The following is a 19,966-nucleotide window of genomic DNA, read 5'->3' as shown; positions in this document are numbered from 1 at the left end:
CCTTTCACCACAAAGAGTGTTTTGCTAATTTTTTTAATCCTTTGAGCGGTACGGTCCCATATGTGGGATTTTTATTTCTATGCCCCTGGGAGTACGGTCCCACATATGGGATTTAGAATGTTCGGTGACATCACATAACTGCCAAATTCAAACTGTGCTTTTGCGCTTTAGCTGGCGCTGAGCCAGAGAGAGACGTGCACTGTTCTTGTCATATTATCACATGCAATTACGCTGTGTTCTTAACCACATAATGCATATTTTAGGTTTCAGACATTTAAATACACATAACTAGTACTAGTAAAACAATACATTTAGAGTTTGTAAAATACACACATGTCTATGGAAGCAACAATAACAATCATTCAAATTTAATTTGCCGATGTGTTTTATTCATATCAGATACACATAGTGTAAGTAACTATAAAGTTCACTCTATTCTTCACCCAGTTCACCGGCCAGTTATTACTTGTATTTCGGGAGAAATTGATGAATTCACATGCTGTAAATCCGACTGACAGGACTCTCTAAACTGCAGCGCGAACAAACATGGCGGCGCCCATCTCACATTACAGAACAAGATCATTTAGAAAGGTTTTTAAACAACAAAACACACTCATTTACACATATGTGTGAATCGGAATATCACATTCAGGGTATATACACAAATCATGGAGTTAAATTTAATACCTTTTAAGACCTTTTTTTAAGACTGAACCCCACTGTACAGACAAATATACATAATGAAAAGATGATACACAATTTTATACCTTGGAAAATGGCATTTAAGACTTTTTAATACTTTTTAAGGGCTTTAATTTTCTCTAAATTGATTTATCAACTTTTAATACTTTTTAAGACCCCGCGGACACCCTGAGATTGTTCATGACATGGTATGCAAGTTTGTGAATATTTTAAATAAAAAATTAAAAACAAAATAAAAGCGATCCATCTGTCATACAGTGTTATTGTGGCCACGGTGTGTCACGTGACAAGCATGACGCGTCGCCATGGAAACAGTAAGGGGAAACATTCTAAAATAACGGTCACCTTAAAAAAACTCACTCTGGGGGGACCGCTAGAATATTTTAAACTCACCACTGAAAGGGTTAAAAAGTAATTAATTACAGACCAAGTAGTTAAAACAGTAGTTAAAAAGTCACACAATTTAAACTTTTCCTAACAATATAACTAGGGATGCCATAAAGGAAAATAAGGGATAATTGTGATTCTTTATAGGAAAATAAGGGACAGAATAAGGGATGCTCAAAATATTTGTAGCTACTGTACCCACATCCTGTACATAATTTCCATGTGTGCAGTTCTCTTGTGTTGTTTAATAAACTTGAGAAACACTTGATCCAGGGGAGGGAGTAGAGCAAACGGGTAAATCAGTAAGCTCGCACCTTAACCCATAGCTTATATCTACAGCTTGTATCGCCTGCGAACTCGAGAGCCCGAGGCTGCTGTAAAGTATACATCATCTAATCCGCAGCCGAAAGAATCGATTTATGAGTTCTCTCTATGATTATAGAGAGAAGGGGATTAATTCTGTTCGCTCATTCTCTGTACACTCTGGCTCATCGGCGTCACCCCAAGCACCTCGGCAACCGCAGAACTTAGTGGGGTTGAATGAACATCTCTCCTTCCTCAGAAAAAGAGCGAGCCCAAAGCGCAACACTTACAAACACAGATATCACGGATACAACAATAGATAAAGGCCGCGAAGCAGTCTTCATACCTGTTTCCTCGTGAGTCTGTGTAAAATGCATCTATACATACCGGAAAACTCATTGTGTCCACTTAGAGGAGTAAACTGCCCTATATAAATAGATAGCTTAGAACACAAACATCTCTTTCCGACGGGCAACAAAGGATTATCTTCCTAAAGGAATTAAAATCTGATGAAATAGCGTGCAGCACGCATACGTGTATGCTCGTGGCGGTGCTAAGCGCTATTGGCCAATGAACTGGCATGATGGTATAAGGGCTTCAGACATTCGTCACACCAGAGGTGTTCCCATAGCGATGATGCCATCGCAGCATTGAAGTGAACCTATGAATGTTCCCTTTTGATACTTCACTCATACTGCGTTGCTAAGACGCTATGGGGGGAAACCTCCTTTTACTTCGATATTGAAGCCTTTTCAATAATGCAGTGTAACTGCACGGCCATTGGTTTGTGCAGTTTAATAAAACAAACCAATTGCGAGGCAGCGGTGCTGCACGAGCCTATGGCCATGAAGCCCGCCAATATGGGAGGGGCCATCTGGCTATATAAGGGGCATTCTGCCATAGGATCCTCAGATTTCTTCTCCTTTAGCGACGGCAACGTTCTTCGCTTATCTACTAGAATCGAAGCCTTCTTGCCGCTGAAATGCCTTCACATCTGATCAAGCTGAACCAGTGACCCTCTGCTCCGCTGGTTTGCTGCTCCTTCTGCCGCCTTCAGCATCGCAGCAACAGTGGTCCCAGCTGATCCCCTGCCGCCATCCGGGGAGCCTAAAAGAGCTTATTTCTAAAGAGGTAAGTTCTAAAAGAGCAAATTTTCTAGCGATGTTGTTGCAAATGTCACACTGCGAGTGTGGCTCATGCAAGGTGCAAAAAGTAGTGAGTGCATCGCCTGTCTGGGCTGCCCCCATGCAGAGACTGCACGCTCACTGAGACGGAATGCTCTCACTGAGAGCATGAGTCTCTCTCTTCTCCGCTTGCAGTCCGCCTTCTATGAAGGCAGCCCCGCTATCCCATTCCTCCCCTCTCAGCAAGGCTCGGAGAGAGAAACAGCAGAGTCACGGAGCTGTGCAACTGGGTCTGAGTGATCTCACACCGGCACAGAGCCTGCATGCTCGCTCTCCCCACTGCACTTTGATCCACCGGTTTGTTCTACACGGGAGGATCAGCGCCCCTCGTTACATCGAGCGGCTCTATCCTCCTAGGCGGATCGGAGAAGAACGCTGTCACCTCTCTATCGCTGACAACTTCGCATTTGTGTGTGCGTCTCTAAGGCTACTTTCACTGAGATGGGCTGCTTTCATTCGAAAGCCTGAGTCTGTCCCTGCTTCGCTCGCAGATCCCCTTCTTATGAAGGCGGCCCCGCCTCTCACGCTCTTATGTTTCTCCCCCTCCCAGTTACCTCGGAGGAAGAAACCACAAACTCGCGGGCTGAGCAATCAGTCTTGAGCGATTTCATGCCAGCACACATTCTACTTCACTTAATCTGCCAGTGTGTTACAAGTGAGGATCAGCACCCCATCGTTACATTGAGCGGCTTAATCCTTCTTGGCGAGCGGAACAGAACGCTGTCACCTCTCTTTTTGCTGATAGCTTTGCATTTGTGTGTGTGTTGCTGAGGAGCTCATAGAGACAGGCTGCTTTCACCATGAAAGCAGTCTCTCACTGTTTCGCTCGCGGAAAGTGGCCCCCGCCTCCCCCGCTCTCATGTTTCTCTCTTCCCAGTTACCTTGGAGGAAGAAACGGTGAACTCTCGGGGATGAGCGATCAAGTTAGAGTGATTTTATGTCAGCAAAGCCCCCACGTGTTTCATTCTCCACACAGCTCTTTGATCTGCCAGTGTGTTTACATGTGAGGATCAGCGCATCTCATTTGTCGGGCGGCTCAATCCTTCTAAGCGGATCGGAGGAGAACGCTGCTACCAATGATGTCAATACCGCTGAAAGCTTCAAATTTGAGTGCACCACTCAGGCCACGCCCATGCTGAGGCTGCGCTCACTGACACAGACCGCTCTCACTATGAGAGATTATGCCTCGCTCTGCTTTGCTCGTGGTTCTCCTTCTTCAATGAAGGGAGCCCCGCCCTCCCCTCATCCACTACGAGTGGATCTGTGCAAATGCACGCAGCACTTTTGATCTGCCGGTGTGTTTACATAAAGATCATCAGTACCCCTCTGCTAATGAGCGGTTTGATATTTTAGGCGGATAGAAAGAATGCTATCACTAATGATTTTTAGCACTGACAGCTTCAAATTGGACGCGTCTGGGCCAGCCAACAAATTTCATTCAGTTTTCAGACAGTTTTCGACTCAACCCAAATGAGGGCGGTAGTCACGCCAGAACATGCACTGGCCATTCAGCGGCTCGCAGCCTCCTTCATACCCAGAACCTCATGCCCTCTCAAGGAGCTTCAAAGAAAGCTGGGTATGCTGCAGAAGGAAGGTTGGGGAGCTCTATGCAAGGGCAAACCGACTTTTCGGCCATTGGTCGAAAAGGAAAGTCCTCTACACATCACCTGCCTGGAAATGCTGGCAGTGTGTCAGGCTTTTCACACCTTCTTAACAGACCTTAACAGACACCACGTTCTGGTCCGTTTGGACAGCATGACCATCGTGTCCTACATAAATCACCAGGGAGGGCTCTCTTCGAAGCGCCTATTCATCCTAGTAGAGCACCTCTTGAAATTGGCCCAGCTCAACTTACATTCCCTGAGAGCAACGCATGTGCCGGGCAGATTGAACCAGGGAGCAGACATGCTGTCACGGAGCAATGTCCCCTTAGAGGAGGGTATGCTTCATCCACAATCGGTTAAAAAAATCTGGGAGATCTTTGGCAAGGCAGAGGTCAAACTCTTCACCTCAAGAGACAGCTCTCATTGCCCAAATTATTTTTCGAAGGACAGGGACGCGTTGGCCCATGACTGGCCCAACCTCCTCCTTTATGCTTTTCCCCTGATCGCCCTGATCCCGCAGGTAATCAGGCGAATCAGGGAACAAGAACACAAGGTTCTCTTAGTGGCCCCACTCTGGAGAAACCAACATTGGTTCTCTGAGCTGTCTCAGCTGCTCACTGCAGCCCCATGGCCCGTTCCCCTGAGACAGAATCTCCTCTCTCAGGTGAACATGACGATATGGCACCCCCAGCCCAAGCTGTGGGCTCTGCACTTTTGGCCTCTCGATGGGAGCTAGCAGACCTTCCTGAGAGCGTTCTAAATACTATATCTCAGGCTAGAGCTCCGTCTACAAGATGCTTCTATGCCCTTAAATGGTCCCTTTGAGTCACTACAGTCAATTGACCTTCAGCTCATGCCACTGAAAACCGCTCTGTTACTGGCTTTAGCATCGGTCAAGAGAATGGGAGATTTGCAGGCACTCTCTGAGAGCCCTACCTGCTTTGAGTTTGGACCCAGTGACTCTAAAGTCCACTCCGTTCAGAGCACAGGTTAATATGCTCTCTGCGCTTCCTCCCTCAGATAAGGACCAGGAGTTTAATTTACTCTGCCAAGGCACTGATAATTTACCTTCAGCGTTCCACCCCTTTTAGGCAGTCGGAACAACAAGTTTGCTTCGGTGGCCGCACCAAGGTGTATCCGGTCACGAAGCAAAGACTTTCAAGGTGGATAATTGATGCCATTACGCTAGCATACTCTTCCTTGGGCCTGCAATGCCCCATTGGAGTATGAGCCCACTCCACAAGAGGCGTCACCTCATTGTGGGCGTGGTCTAGCGCTGTGTCCATCGCAGAAATGTTTGCGCCGGCTGGCTGGGCCTCGCCGTCCACATTTGCCAGGTTCCATAACCTGGACGTCCCTGCCTTACAGGCTAGGGTCCTTTCTACACGCACATGCCATAAGGTGGACTAGCTCTGTGTAGGGTTTGGCTGTTACACGCCCAAACTCGCCAGGGTTGCTTTAACTTCTTGCATTCTCTTGGCCCTTCCTAAGTGCAGAGGCTGTATGAGTTTTATTGGAATGATTCCCCAGGCCGGGCGTGACCTCTCTGAGTTTAGCATGTTATTGCCGCAAGGTGGATTTATGGTTTTATACTTGTCCTCTGGGCCCCTTTGGTGCTTAAGGCAAGTTCACATATCAGTCATTCCTCTACCAACAGCACAGTGTAATTGAAATAGTTCCCCCATAGCGTCTTAGTGACACAGTACGAGTGAAGTATCGAAAGGGAACATACTCCGTTACTAACGTAATCTTGTAACCTTACTCCCTGAGATACGGGAACGAGTACTGCGTTGCTAGCCGTTGCTTCAGTCAAAGTAAACCTGAGGATCCTATGCCTCGCCCATATTGGCATGCTTTGGTGGGCTTCATGGCCATAGTCTCGTGCAGCACTGCTGTCTAGCCATTGGTTTGTTTTATTAAACTGAATGAACCAATGGCCGTGTAGTTACACTGCATTATTGAAAAGGCTTCAGTATTGGAGAAAAAGGAGTTTTCTACCAGCGTCTAGCATTGTTCTGCAGAAATATCATGAGATTTGCACCTCTTGCTTGAATAAACAAAAGAATAAACAATAAAATATAGGGTTACACTTTATTTTAAGGTTCAGTTCTCACTATTAACTAATCATTAACTAAAACATTTGCCTCAAACTCCTAATTTGTTGCTTATTAATAGTAAGGTTGTTGTTAAAGTTTAGGTATTGGGTGGGATTAGGGATGTAGAATATGATCATGCAGAATATATGCTTTATAAGCACAAATAAATAGTCAATATGTTAATAATAGGCATGCCAATAAGCAACTAGTTAAAAGTGAGAATTGGTCCCTGTACTAACGTGTTACCAAATAACATAGTTAAAAAAAAAAAAAAAACTAAAATAAGCTTACTTGGTTACTAACTTAACTTAGGTTCCCTGAGATACGGGAACGAGTATTGCGTCACTAAGACGCAGGGAATAAAGTGTTCTGTCACTAAGACGGATTTCTGGCAGTTAATAAAGACAGTCACTTCCTTCATTCCTGAATGATTCAGCTGTTCAAACAAATCAATTGAATGAATGATTCAGTGATAAAATCAGTGACTTGCCGCCACCTGCTGGTGGATCTAGTTTCATTTTTAACGTATCATTTCAGTTATTTAAATCATTTAATATTTCTGTATTTAAAATTTTATATTTAAAACACTAAAGTTTATTGAGGCAAAAGTTTTAGTTAATGATTAGTTAATAGTGAGAACTGAACCTTAAAATAAAGTGTAACCCTATATTTTATTGTTTATTCTTTTGTTTATTCAAGCAAGAGATGCAAATCTCATGATATTTCTGCAGAACAACATGTAGACAATCAGTACACTGTTTCAAATACTTTAAATGCAATTATTTACTAGTTAGATAATTATGACTGGAAGATGCAATGCTACTAATGTAACTTGGGTCCAGTTGTCTTTAAACAGTAAACTTTAATTACACTCAAACTGCTGTACAATATAATGTTACTAACGTTAGTTTCTCCAGCTTGCATTGTGGGCTCATCAGTAGATCACTGAGGCTTTCAAATCCAGAGTCTCCTAGTTCATTCACACTGAGGTCCAGCTCTCTCAGGTGTGATGGGTTTGATTTCAAAGCTGAAGTCAGGATGAAACACTGTTTCTCTGTAATACTGCATTCACGCAGACTGAAGACAGAAAGAGAAAGAACAATTAATCAGATCTATGATGATCAACTAACTGTTTTTTGTCATCCAGACTTTTTTGCAGACTTTAGCTGACAAATAAATTGTGATATCTGGGTGCAGGTAACATGGAGAAAGACTACACATTGTTCATTTAAATATACTGCCAACTATACAAAGTTTACATAGGTATGCAAATGCTGAAAATCAGCAAAATTACCCATTAAATATGTGCTCTATTTATCCAAATTAGTTTACGCCTTAATTTCACATCAACTTTTTGCTCACTGGGGTAAATGTGTTAATGTCTGTTGTTCTCATGCACACTGTTGACTTGTTAACACTTTACACGGTTTCATTTGTTAACATTAACTACATTAGTTAACATGAACTAATGATGAACAACTAGTACATCATTTAATAACCTTAATGTAAGTTTCAACATTTACTACATTTTATACATTTATACAATACATTTTTAAATTCAAAAGTTTTCAGTTAACATTAGTTAATCCACTGTGAACTGACATGAACAATTAATAATTGTATAAACTAACATGAATAGATTAATAAACAATGCCAAAATATATTTGTAAATGACCCTCAGTTATTTATTTGTATGGGGTTTAGTATATCATTATAATATTGCTTGTTATATTTCTGTATTCAGTTGATAATGGTTATGTGTCTATTTAATTTAGAAATCATAATTTGCCAGCGTCAAGTTACTGTTCCTATAGAGACCTTTATTATAAAAGGGCGGCTTGCCGGACCTGCAAGGAAGTCGTTCTGTCGTCTCAATCGCACATGGATGGAGATAAGGAACCATGCGGTCATGGTGCTACGGAGTTAAATTAAGGCATTAAGGTTTAAGGACTTAAGGTTTCAAGGCATTTTAAAGTAATTTAACAGACAAAGGGTTAATATTTGTTGTTGTTGTTTTTTTTCTGTACCTGGTTGAAAAAGGCACAAGGTCAGTTAAAGATTTAGCATTTTACGTAATATGTCTATTTGGGATATTTTAAATATATTTTGGCCTGCAAATGAAAATAATTTTTGCCTTTATGCTTGTTTATACAAGTTTTGGTTTAATTTGAGTAACTTTATGCGGTTTGTGTTAAATATTAGTTGTAGTTTGTAATTATCTCATATATTTTTGTATATATTTATGTTTTCATTTATTTGTTTTAGCTCTTACGGAGTGGTGTTGTGGTATTGTGGATACAAAGGAAGAAAATAAACACAAAGCCATACACAGACATCAGTGGAGGAGTTGATTTTCTTTAATTCAACTGGGCTACTACAGTAAGAGCTTTCCTTATCCATATGAGACACTGATGTAAATGCTGATCACCCAAAGATTGATGTAAAGTAGGGACACTCTGGTAAGAGAAATGGAAGGATCAGATGATATATCTGTACAAGAGAATACAGATATAGAGAAGACGAATATAGAGCAGATGGAAACCCCTCATGAAGGAACAGAAGGAGAGGAGCTCTGTCCGTAAATGGATCCCAACAGAGAGAATGCTCGTCTATCAAGGTGAGGAGGCCCAAAGGGCAGAGAAAAGGCTTGTACATCTGTATGATCAGTGGAAAGCAGAGGCTCGCAAGGCAAGAGAGCAGCTGAACTCAGACATATGTGAGAGCGAACTTGCAATGCTTATAGACACTTTAGAGAAGGAAAGGGATAATGTGATGAACCTATATGACAAGTTTCTAGTTCACAAGACTTCAAGCAATGAGACCAGGTGACGGATCGATGCATGTAAAGCTGTAACAAAAGACATTTTAAAGATTGCCTTTGAGAGGATTTCAGGCATTGATGGGGTTCTGACAGTGTAAAGGTACGACAGCGTCTTCGTGAGCTGCTCAATCGAGATTATGCCCACTTTGTCTAATGGATCAATAGCCTCAAATTCTGGCTCCAGCTCCACATCTAGTGTACCTATTAAGTCAGTCTTCAGCGAGATCATTGGTACTGGTCAAACAAGCAGAGGTAGCAGCTGAGCTAGCAGCAAAGGAAGCAGAATATGAAAAGCTTCAGAAGGAAAGGATACAGAAAGAAAAGATACAGCTTTTAGAGGAAAAGCAAAAGCGAGATCTTGATGCTCAGAAGGATGAGCTAGAAAGACTTCAAGCAGAGAACGAGATAAAAGCAGCGAGAGCGAGGTTGGAAGTCTATAATCAAGAAGCAAGCATTAAGTCTGCAGATAACACCAAATGTCTGAGTCACCATGTGAAACAAAAACCAGTTTACTTGAGCACATGTTCCATCAGTTCCACGTTGATGAAACGGATCGAAATTACTTAAGTAAATTTCTCTGGTGGATCAATGGAGATTTCCACTCTCAGCTACAAACATTCTGTATGAAAGTGCATCTCTTTGGAGCATCGTCGTCTCCTGGGTGTGCCAACTATGGACTGAAACATCTCACAAGAAAAGGTGAACATTCACACCCCCTTGGCACAAAATTCATTATGAGAGATTTCTACATGGATGATGGAGTTGCCAGTGTTGAAAACCCGGAGAAAGGCATCCAGTTGGCACAAGAAGCGCGTCAGCTTTGTGAAATGGGAGGTTTAAGACTGCATAAGTTTGTATCTAACAGCAAGGTACTTTTGGAAGGCATACCACCCTCTGAGCGTGCAGTCAACGTTACAGCCATTGATCTTTCACTCACAGACCAACCTTTGGAAAGAGCATTGGGCATTTACTGGGATTTGGAAGGGGACAACTTTAGATTTCTTGTTAACCCTAAAACCCAGCCAGCAACACGTAGAGGTATACTGTCCACAGTGGCCTCATTGCTTGATCCTCTAGGGTTCCTTGCACAATTCTTGCTTAAGGGAAAGGCTATTCTTTAAGAAACGTGCAGAAATGGCATGAGCTGGGACGATCCTTCGCTGTTTCATCGCCATCAGAGGAGCAGTGTGTCAGATAAGGTGTGATCAGGGTACTAATTTTGTTGGAGCCAAAAACAAGTTCGCAAAGGCCCTGAAGGAGATTAACATTAACCAACTGGTAACATTCTTAGCAGAAAACCAATGTGACTTTGTCTTCAATGCACTTCATGCAAGTCACGCTGGAGGCGTGTGGGAGAGACAAATTAGAACTGTGAGAAGCGTCCTTCACTCCACTCTGTCCTTATCCTTTGAAAGATTGGATGACTCTTCTCTATGGACCTTCTTCTATGAAGCCATGGCCATTGTGAACAGCTGACCACTCACAGTAGACAATTTGAATGATACCAAGAGTCCTGAACATTTCACTCCAAATCACCTGCTCACCCTTAAACCAGTACAAGCTTTACCACCTCCAGGTAAATTCATCAAGGAAGACTTGTATGCCTGCAAGAGATGGTGTCGTGTCCAGTACTTGGCAGAACAGTTCTGGAGTCGTTGGAGAAGGGAGTACTTGTCTAATATTACTACCAGACAGCAATGGCTTACACCCAGAAGGAACTTGCAGGCTGGAGATATAGTCTTGGAAAAGGCAGATGATGTGCCCAGGAATGAACGGCGATTGTCAGAAGTTATTGAGACTATTGTTGAAAGGGATGGTCTGGTGAGAAGAGTAAAAATACTCTTTGGAGATAGAAAACTGAAGAAGGATGGTAAACGCCTGAACAAGCCATCAGTAGTTGAGCGCACTGTACAGAAGCTGGTTCTGCTGCTTGAGGCAGCTTGAACTTCTTGACATATTCCGACGGCTCTCGGCCCCGCCCCTCTCGTCACAGGGGGGTACAATGCTGTTTCATGCATTCAGAGTTGTTTACACTGTTAAAGAGTTAGATTCTCATGCTAAGCATGGACAAGGTTTCAAAAAACAATTTGGACGTATGACGGAGTATTTCTGTGCCAAAAATCTTACTTCCGGGTACGTACAGGTTTCAGAGAGTTTTTTCCGATCGTGGCTCTTCATGACATTAACGAGGGTGGAACTCCTTATATGGGCATTTCTCCCGGAAAAACGCGCCCGAGCATGCATCAATCAGAGCGAGAGCGAGATTGCGCCCTTCAACGCGCTTCATCTGGCGGCAGTGGTGCACGGACTTGCTCGGGAAGAATGTCTCCAAACAAGTGTGTTTTTTGTTGCAAGGGAAAGATAACTTTGTTAAGCTTCCTAAAGAACCCAGCGTAATGTAAACAGTGGATACAGTTTGTTTTTCCGAGGCAGCAACGGAGTTTCACAAGTGTGTTTGTTGACGAGCGTTTTATAAACAAGGCCCAGTTCGACGCTGGATTTGCACATCGTTTGATACTGAAAGATGGAGCGGTCCCAGCTATAAAAGATCCCGGTCATGATTCTGAACTGCAGATGGTAAGTGAAATAGCATCAAATGTCTGTTTTGTTGGCATTCGCACTAAAGTGCTCGTCACTTTAGCTCCGCCTATTGCGCGCCTCCAGGAGCTCGGCTTTTTCTTTTTGGAGATATGAAGGATGCACTACTACTCTATAGGTACTCAAAATTAATAAAATTAAAATTATTACCGTTTAATAAAATAATTTGTGACTAAAGTTGATATTTATAGTCACTTATGATTTGGTGGGAGTGTAAATGACCCTCGGTTATTTATTTGTTTGGGGTTTAGTATATCATTATAATATTGCTTGTTATATTTCTGTATTCAGTTGATAATGATTATGTGTCTATTTAATTTAGAAATCAATTTGCCCGCGTTAAGTTACTGTTCCTATAGAGACCTTTAGTATGAAAGGGCGGCTTGCCGGACCTGCACGGAAGTCGTGCTGTCGTCTCAATCGCACATGGATGGAGATAAGAAACCATGTGGTCATTGTGCAACGGAGTAAAATTAAAGCATTAAGGTTTAAGGACTTAAGGTTTCAAGGCATTTTAAAGTAATTTAACGAACAAAGGTTAATAGTTGTTGTTTTATTTTTGTTATTCTTGTATTTTTGTCTTTTACTTTTACTGTACCTGGTTGAAAGAGGCACAAGGTCAGTTAAATATCTTTGCATATTACGTAATATGTCTATTTTGTAAATAAAAATAATTTTTGCCTTTATGCTTGTTTATACAAGTTTTGGTTAAATTTGAGTAACTGTATGCTGTTTATGTTAAATATTAGTTGTAGTTTGTAATTCTCATATATTTTTGTATATATTTATGTTTTCATTTATTTGTTTTAGCTCTTATGGTGTGGTGTTGTGGTATTGTGGATACAAAGGAAAAAAAATAAACACAAAGAGCCATACACAGACATCAGTGGAGGAGTCGATTTTCTTCAATTCAACCGGGCTACTACAATATTGTACATGATTAGTCCATGTTAGCTAATGTTAACAAATGAAATTGTTACTGTCTACTCACTATTGCCATACATCACTTTAGTCTCACAGATCAATGTTCAAACATATTGTAGACTAAACAATTACAAGTCGGTGACAAAGCCAGCTCGCACCGACCAGGACATCTGAGGCAGATACTGATCACAGATTTTTAAAATTACCTTACAATGACATTAAAAAGTTCAAAGCACAAAGGTAAGACATATTGATGTGTAGTGTATTATATCTGTGCAACAGTTGAGCCTTTTAACAATTTTAAATTTCAGTTACTGTGTGTCACGTGTATGTTCCCGTTGAGTTCCTGTTTTCCTTATTTGGTCTTTCCTGTTCCTGTCCTCGTTGTGTGAATTGGTTATTATTTGAGTCCAGGTGTACCCCGTTTAGTTTGTATTGTTCCCAGGTGTCTTCTCGATCGTCTTCGTGAGGGCGTTCGTGCCGCTCGCCCTCGCCAGCTCCCTCGAGGGGGAAATTGTAATGCTGTTCTGGATCGGGATGACATACCATCGCCTCGCGGAGCTCCCAGACACCACCAACCCCGGCTGGAAGGAAGCAGTCATCCGGTGTTTGGAGAGCCTCCGATCCTGAGCCGGGTCCCATCTGACGGCCATTCCCGAGTCGAACCTGCCGGCCGTTCCCGAGTCGAGCCTGCCGGCCGTTCCCGAGTCGAGCCAGCCGGCCGTTCCCGAGGCGAGCCCGCCGGTCACGCCTGTGGCAAGCCCGCCGGCGGTTCCTCAGTCAAGCCTGCCAGCCCCAAAGCTCACTCCAGTGCCAGCTCATCGAAAGCGCCTTGCTGTACCTGCTCCTCATGAGCGCCCGCCAGTGCCAGCACCTCGTAAGTGCTTCCCTGAGTCCTCGTTAAGCCCAGGGAGGGCTCCTAACCCCCCAGCTAAGCCCAGGGAGGGCTCCTGATTCCTCGTTAAGCCCAGGGAGGGCTCCTGACCCCCAGTTAAGCCCAGGGAGGGCTCCTGATTCCTCGTTCTTCCTCGTCTGGGATCGTGTAGAAAGCTTTGAAGCTGCAATTTGGACCTTCCACCCAGTGAACCCCACTGAAGTCCAGTATATAGAGAAAAACCCTGGAATGTTTTCTTCAAAAAATTTAATTTCTTTTTGACTGAAGAAAGAAAAACATTAACATCTTGGATGACATGGGGGTGAGGAAATTGAGGAAATTTTAATTCAGAAGTGAACTAATCCTTTAAGCTATCATATGGCGTCAGAAGACTTGGAAAAATAGTGCATGAAAACCTTATTGTGCTTTATAATGCTTTTATGTCTTTTGTGCGGCTTAACAGTAACACAGTACACACAATATCGGATTTGGATCGGCACTGTCTGACCGATACTCGATCCGGCAAAGAATGACAGTATCGAACCCGATACCCGATATGAGTATAGATATGAGCCAAGAAAAAATCTGCTCTGACTCAAACAAATGAGGAAATGTTATCAACTACAGTAACATTATTAAAAGTAAAGTTACATTTTAAATAAACTAACAATACTCACATCAGTGTCTTGAGTGTATAGTGTTTATCCTGCAATAGAGCAGCAATCTGGTTAACTTGTGTGTCTCCTAGTTTACGTTTACTCAGATTCAGCTCTCTCAGGAGTAACAGGTTTTTACCCACAATTCCAGTCACATACTGACAGGCTTCATCTGCAGCAGGACCCAAAAACCTGCAGAAGAGAAGATAAAGTAGGATTCAAATCAGTGCTGAACAATGGCCAATTGCATTACAACTGATAAGATTGCAAAGCAACGTCCCACAGAGCACAAGAGCGAAATCTCAGTAGATCATGATTATCCGTCTGAATACAGTGAGTAAAATTAAAAGTCTCAAGATTTTTCTGGCTTTTAAGCAGGAGTGAGAAATGTCATCACAGAGAAAAATGGCTTGTGAAACAATGTTTGTGATCATCTGGAGACTCACAGACCTGCTGTAGAGATATAGTCATAGAGATTAATCTGAGCTTGATGGAAATTAAACTACAGTGTGTTCAGAAACATTCAAAGAATTTGACAAAGTCATGAGACGTGTCCATAAAAACAATAATGTGCATATTAATTATCAAGGTACACCATATTCCAGAATAACAACACAACTAAACTGTGGTGACAGTCATAATCAGAACAACAGAACCTGCAGCATCTGATCTGATCTTTCTGATGCAACAAATGGTCCAGATTTTTGTATAGCTAAAATAATTTAAGCCTGCACATCATATATTTATTTTGTGTTATTTCATCATGTCTCACCTCAGTGTCTTCAGTCGACAGTTTTGATACTGTTGTAAATCACTGAGCTGGTTCACTCCTGATTGTCCAGGATCATTTCCTGTGAGATCCAGCTCTATCAGGTGTGAAGGGTTTGATCTCAGAGCTGAAGCCAGAGCTTTATAACCTTCTTCAGTGATACTGCAGTTAGAGAGTCTAGAACACGTGTGAAAATGTAACATTCAGCTGATCAGTTGTCCTAGAAATTACCTAAACAATATAAATCCCTAAAGTGAATTATATTTTGTTCCTTGTACAAATTAACTAACTTCTTTGCAAAGCAAAAACTGAGAACTGAATATCAAACAAAAAGAGAACTTTAAAACCTCTGTGAAGTTGGCCCCCCACCCAACGCAAAACATCGCAAAAATAGTCTCAATCGTTTGTGCTCCGTTTGTGCTGGTTTGTGCTGTAAACATTTTAGTTTGTGCTGCTTTGGTTTGTTAGATATAAAATATTTATTTAATGGTCATTCTCAGGTCACTCAGCCCCCACATTCTCCAAATTCACCCGAAATAGTCTCGTTCATTTGTGCTTCGTTTGTGCTCGTAAAAATTTTGTTTGTGCTACTTTGTTTTTTAAAATATTAAACATTATATTTTAGGCGATGACGTCTACACGCTCCAAACTCACCCAAAATAGTCTCAATCATTAGTGCTTCGTTTGTGCTGGTTTGTGCCGTAACAATTTTCGATTGTGCTGCTTCAGTTTTTTAAATATTAGACATTGAATTTTAGGGTTGATGACGTCACCAGCCCCCCACACGCTCCAAATTTACCCCAAATACCTGTGTTTGTTTGTGATCCGTTTGTGCTGGTTTTTGCCATAAAAAAAGAATGAAATGAAAACAAATTTTTTTTTTAAGATATTAAAATAATATTTAATGTTGTTTTTCTGAGGTCACTCAGCCCCCCCACATGCTCCAAATTCACCCCAAATAGTCTTGTTTGTTTGTGCTTCGTTTGTGCTGGTTTGTGCAGGTAAAAGTTTAGTTTGTGCTGCTTTGGTTTTTAAAATATTAGACATTACATTAATGGCAATGACGTCACTAGCCCCCCAACACGCTCCAAATTCACCCAAAATAGTCTCAATCGTTAGTGCTTCATTTGTGCTGGTTTGTGTCGTAACAATTTCCGTTTGTGCAGCTTCAGTTTTTAAAATATGAAACATTATATTTTAGGTGATGAGGTCACCAGCCCCCCTACACGCTCCAAACTCACCCAAAATAGTCTAACGGACCTTTAAAAACTTAAACTTAAAAATGCTTAATACTGACAAGCCATGCCACACTGTCTGCCTTCAAACCAAAAGTGCCACACAGAATAATAGATTTAAGTGCAAACTCCATCAAGTCTGACTTCCAGAAGAGCAGAAACAACTTCTCCAAACAGGAGTAGGAAAACATGGGTGTGTGGCTTACAACAAAAATACTTGTGAGATTACATGTAAACAGTGCAATCAATCTCTTGTGTATAGCACTGCATGTGGGCATATTTTGTTTTTTTCTGACACTCCACTTCTCAGGTCGTCATACATCTCCCAGACACATGGAGACCTCCTGCAGTAGGCCACATAATGTCCAAGAGCATCCTGGATTAAGCCTCCTTTGAAAGCAATGACTGCCCTTAAAGTAAATCTCTCTCCTTGGAGCATCAGATTGGAGGGAAATTCACTCAAAGGAAATTCTATGGAGTTGCTTCCCAGGTCAGTGTCAATCCACAGACGTTCTCCCAGACTGTAACTGTGAGAAACTTTCCCTGCACAGAGCACTTTTCCTGATGTAGAGTCTGTCTTGAATGCAGAGGGACACTGTGATGGACTTTGGATTGGCCTGAGACAGGGGGACTCCGGAAGGTTAAGGCCTTCTTCCACTGCGGTCTGAAGATAAGCGATGCCAGAAGCCTGCAATACAGCAACAGAAGTACAAACAAATGGTATTTCCCTTGTGACTTGTGTGCTGTGACTGCAATACTGTGAGGAGCACTGTTTTGTTAAGTAAACGCATGCATGTTTTGTCACTGATTTGGCAATGAGAGTGGAGATGTGGCACTGTGCGTCGATTTGGAGAGCACAAGACTTCAGTTGGACAGGTTTGAATATTCCACTCAGCAGCTCTGCCCACTGTATGTAGGCCTGTGCATTCAGACCCTTTGTGGTGATGGTTTTCACTAGATGGAGGAGGTTGTTGAAGTCCTCACCACAAACAAAATTTGCAAAGGTGACACTATCACAGAAAGCACAACATAAGCATTGACAAAAAGCATCAAATGCACATGTGTTCAGCACAGAGATTCTTGATTTCCTGAGTTTAACAGGCTGTTGATTATTTCCATTTTTCAACAGTTCCACTTTCAGTCTTTTTCCCCTCTCAGATGGATCTGCATGGAGCCATTCAGGACAAGGAGAGAGGTATGAATTCCTCTTTCTCTTTTTGGGTGGAAGAGCTAGGTCTCTCCAGTTTTCAACAGGGTCTTCATCTGTTGGATGGATGTTTGTGACAATGTCAGACTTCCCAGAACAGGAAGCATCCATTTCTGGTTTTACACCTACACTGCAAGTTATGGTTGGTAGAGGATTGACTTCTTTGATGATCACTGTTGCAACAGCTGCATCTTCTTCACCTTTTTCTTTACTTTTTTGTTTTGCAGAACAAATGCGCATGTTGCCTTCAATGAAGGACAGATGTCGAGCAATGAAACGATCCACTCGAATCGGCAAGTTTTCATGCTTGAAAAGGTCACATTTAATGTTTTTGAACTCTGCTTCAACATTGGCTGAACTTGCGATGATATTGGTGCTTCGGAAGTGAGGGATCATTACCCCTGTCCAGAGTGGTAAGTAGCTTGCCAGCCAGATTATATTGGGAATAATCTCAGGGAGGAAGTGCATATCATGATCTCCATTAGCCACAGCAAGGTACTTGCTTTCCTCACATATTTCTGTCACCCACTGCCATAGGTCTGTCTGCGTTTGGTCACCCACCCACTGCGTTTGATCTGCTTTTTCCAGGTCCTCACCCTCTACATCTGGAATGATGATACACTCTTCTGCAATTCGGGCTTTCAGATATTTCTTGCACCTTTCTGATATGAGGGGGACTCCAGAACTGTCATTGCCCTCTGTTTCACTGAGAGCCACAACAGTAATGCTGCGTAGTAGCTCTCTAGCATCGTCCATGGATTGTGACTTTAGAAGCTGTGCCATTGACCTCACAAAGAAATCTTTAATGTGATTTGCTTTTTTCTTCAAGCAGTCCCACTGGCAGATCATCTTGATGCAGTGTGCAACATCAACCCGAACAAAACAAGGTGGCACTTTTGCAGACTGATTACCAAGTAAGACGCCACAACACACATTAATGTAGGTCTTCAGATCAGGATGAGGAGTAAAAGCTTTGACCAAAGCTTTGAGCAAAGCCAGTGAAAAGTCACTTACAACCTCTTTTGGAGTTGGTGCACCTGCACGTATCCATTCTGTCAGCCAATGTGTTATTGCATTAACATCATGTCTCTCTGACAGCATTTGCACGACTGGGACACTTGAGCTCTCATTACCTGCCAGAACGCCCTGATATAAGAAGACATGGCCAGACTTGTCCAATCCAGTGTCTTTAATGCTAAGGCATTTCTCTCTTGCTTTGCTTTGCGCAGGGTGGCCAAATTAGGCAGATTCTGGATCTCCAAAATCCATCAGCTTTGTTGCCTCCGATGCCCTCCATACATGGGTTCCATTCTACCCTCACACAGTTCTTTGAATATCTGCACACGCAAGTTACCATACATCGGACACTTGGAATAGCCAGTGTGCAGGGAGTCATCTGTGTTCTTAATTAAACACTTTAGCACCATTGGGCTGTTCATTTCAGGCTCTCTGTCACATTTTATGTGAATGTGGCCATGACACTTCTTACACTTGCCTCTGATTTCTATATATTTCTCTGTGGCTGATGGATAGACCTTGGCTCTTTTAAAGGCAGATGTGCAGAGGCTTTTCACTTCTTACCAAATGTGATGATTTATCACATGCGTCCAGATGCCAGGCTTCAAAATTGTAAAGGGACCCTGGCTCAAAATCAGTGTCATCACTACTGCCACTTGTTTCATTATCACTTTCATGAGTAAACCCTAAAGCAGTCCAGATGTTGTGTCGGTTTAATTTAACAAAAGTGTATAGAGCCTTTGCGGTGATCTTGTTCTCTAGCTGCTTACTAAGCTCTGTCCAGATGTTCTGATTAGGAGTAGCTATGTTGCCATTTTTGACTATGGCCTCTTTTGATGAACACAGGACTGTGAAAATAAAATCCCTGTCGACTGCTGGTTTCTTGGGCATCTGGCATAAGCAAAACATAATTACTCACTTAAATAATCCTGACTCCAAAAATGTCATGTATAGTATAAACTTGCATTACTGTATTGGGTCCAAATATAAGGATAATATAGTAATAATATATAAGGACGTTATATCTTATATTACTAACAATAGAGTAATGTTGATCCCTAAATGCACAACATATTCTAAAAACTAACATGGGTCATATGTGCAACTGTAATTGGCATTTAATTGCTAGTGATATGAGTGATTTAAGTATTAGCAATGAGTTTTCCATTCAATAAACATTGACAATCTTAGCACACTTGAATGCTGTACCGTTGTTCTTGAAGTTACCCTTACAAAAATTAACCATTGTTTTAGTATAGTAAAAGTGTAGTAACCAAGTTTTTTTTATTATTTGGCATATTCATTACCATTTGTATAAAAGTTTTACTACAAATATCATGGTTAAACTATGTTTAGTGCAGCAAAACCATGGTTAATTTATGGTTACCATGGTTTTATTTGTAGTAACACCATGGTTAATTTTCATAAGGGTAACTAATAATATTGTGAACTGACACTGTTAAAACATTGTACTTACATTGGCCAGAAATTTGAGTTTGTAACTGTATCAACTTTTCCTCTAACTCAATTTCCACAAGAGCATCTTGAACAGAAGTGTCACCTCGTGGTGGGAATGAAGTGTATCAGAT

At 41.9% G+C, this 19,966-nt stretch overlaps 1 protein-coding gene and 1 long non-coding RNA gene across 2 annotated transcripts in view; one reads left to right on the top strand and one right to left on the bottom strand.

Moving 5' to 3' along the window:
• LOC107563972 (NACHT, LRR and PYD domains-containing protein 3-like) overlaps positions 1-19,966 on the bottom strand; it is a 77,442-nt gene that overhangs the window by 19,644 nt on the left and 37,832 nt on the right. The window lies entirely within an intron of this gene.
• On the top strand, positions 16,457-17,011 carry LOC107563967 (uncharacterized). The gene is made up of 3 exons (XR_001606166.1): positions 16,457-16,643; positions 16,742-16,873; positions 16,976-17,011. It is a non-coding gene; the product is annotated as an uncharacterized lncRNA (long non-coding RNA).

This window comes from Sinocyclocheilus grahami, unplaced genomic scaffold (genome assembly GCF_001515645.1).
Source record: "Sinocyclocheilus grahami isolate Dianchi unplaced genomic scaffold, SAMN03320097.WGS_v1.1 scaffold900.1, whole genome shotgun sequence".
Taxonomy (NCBI): domain Eukaryota; kingdom Metazoa; phylum Chordata; class Actinopteri; order Cypriniformes; family Cyprinidae; genus Sinocyclocheilus; species Sinocyclocheilus grahami.
This window is presented reverse-complemented; position numbering and strand designations above follow the sequence as displayed.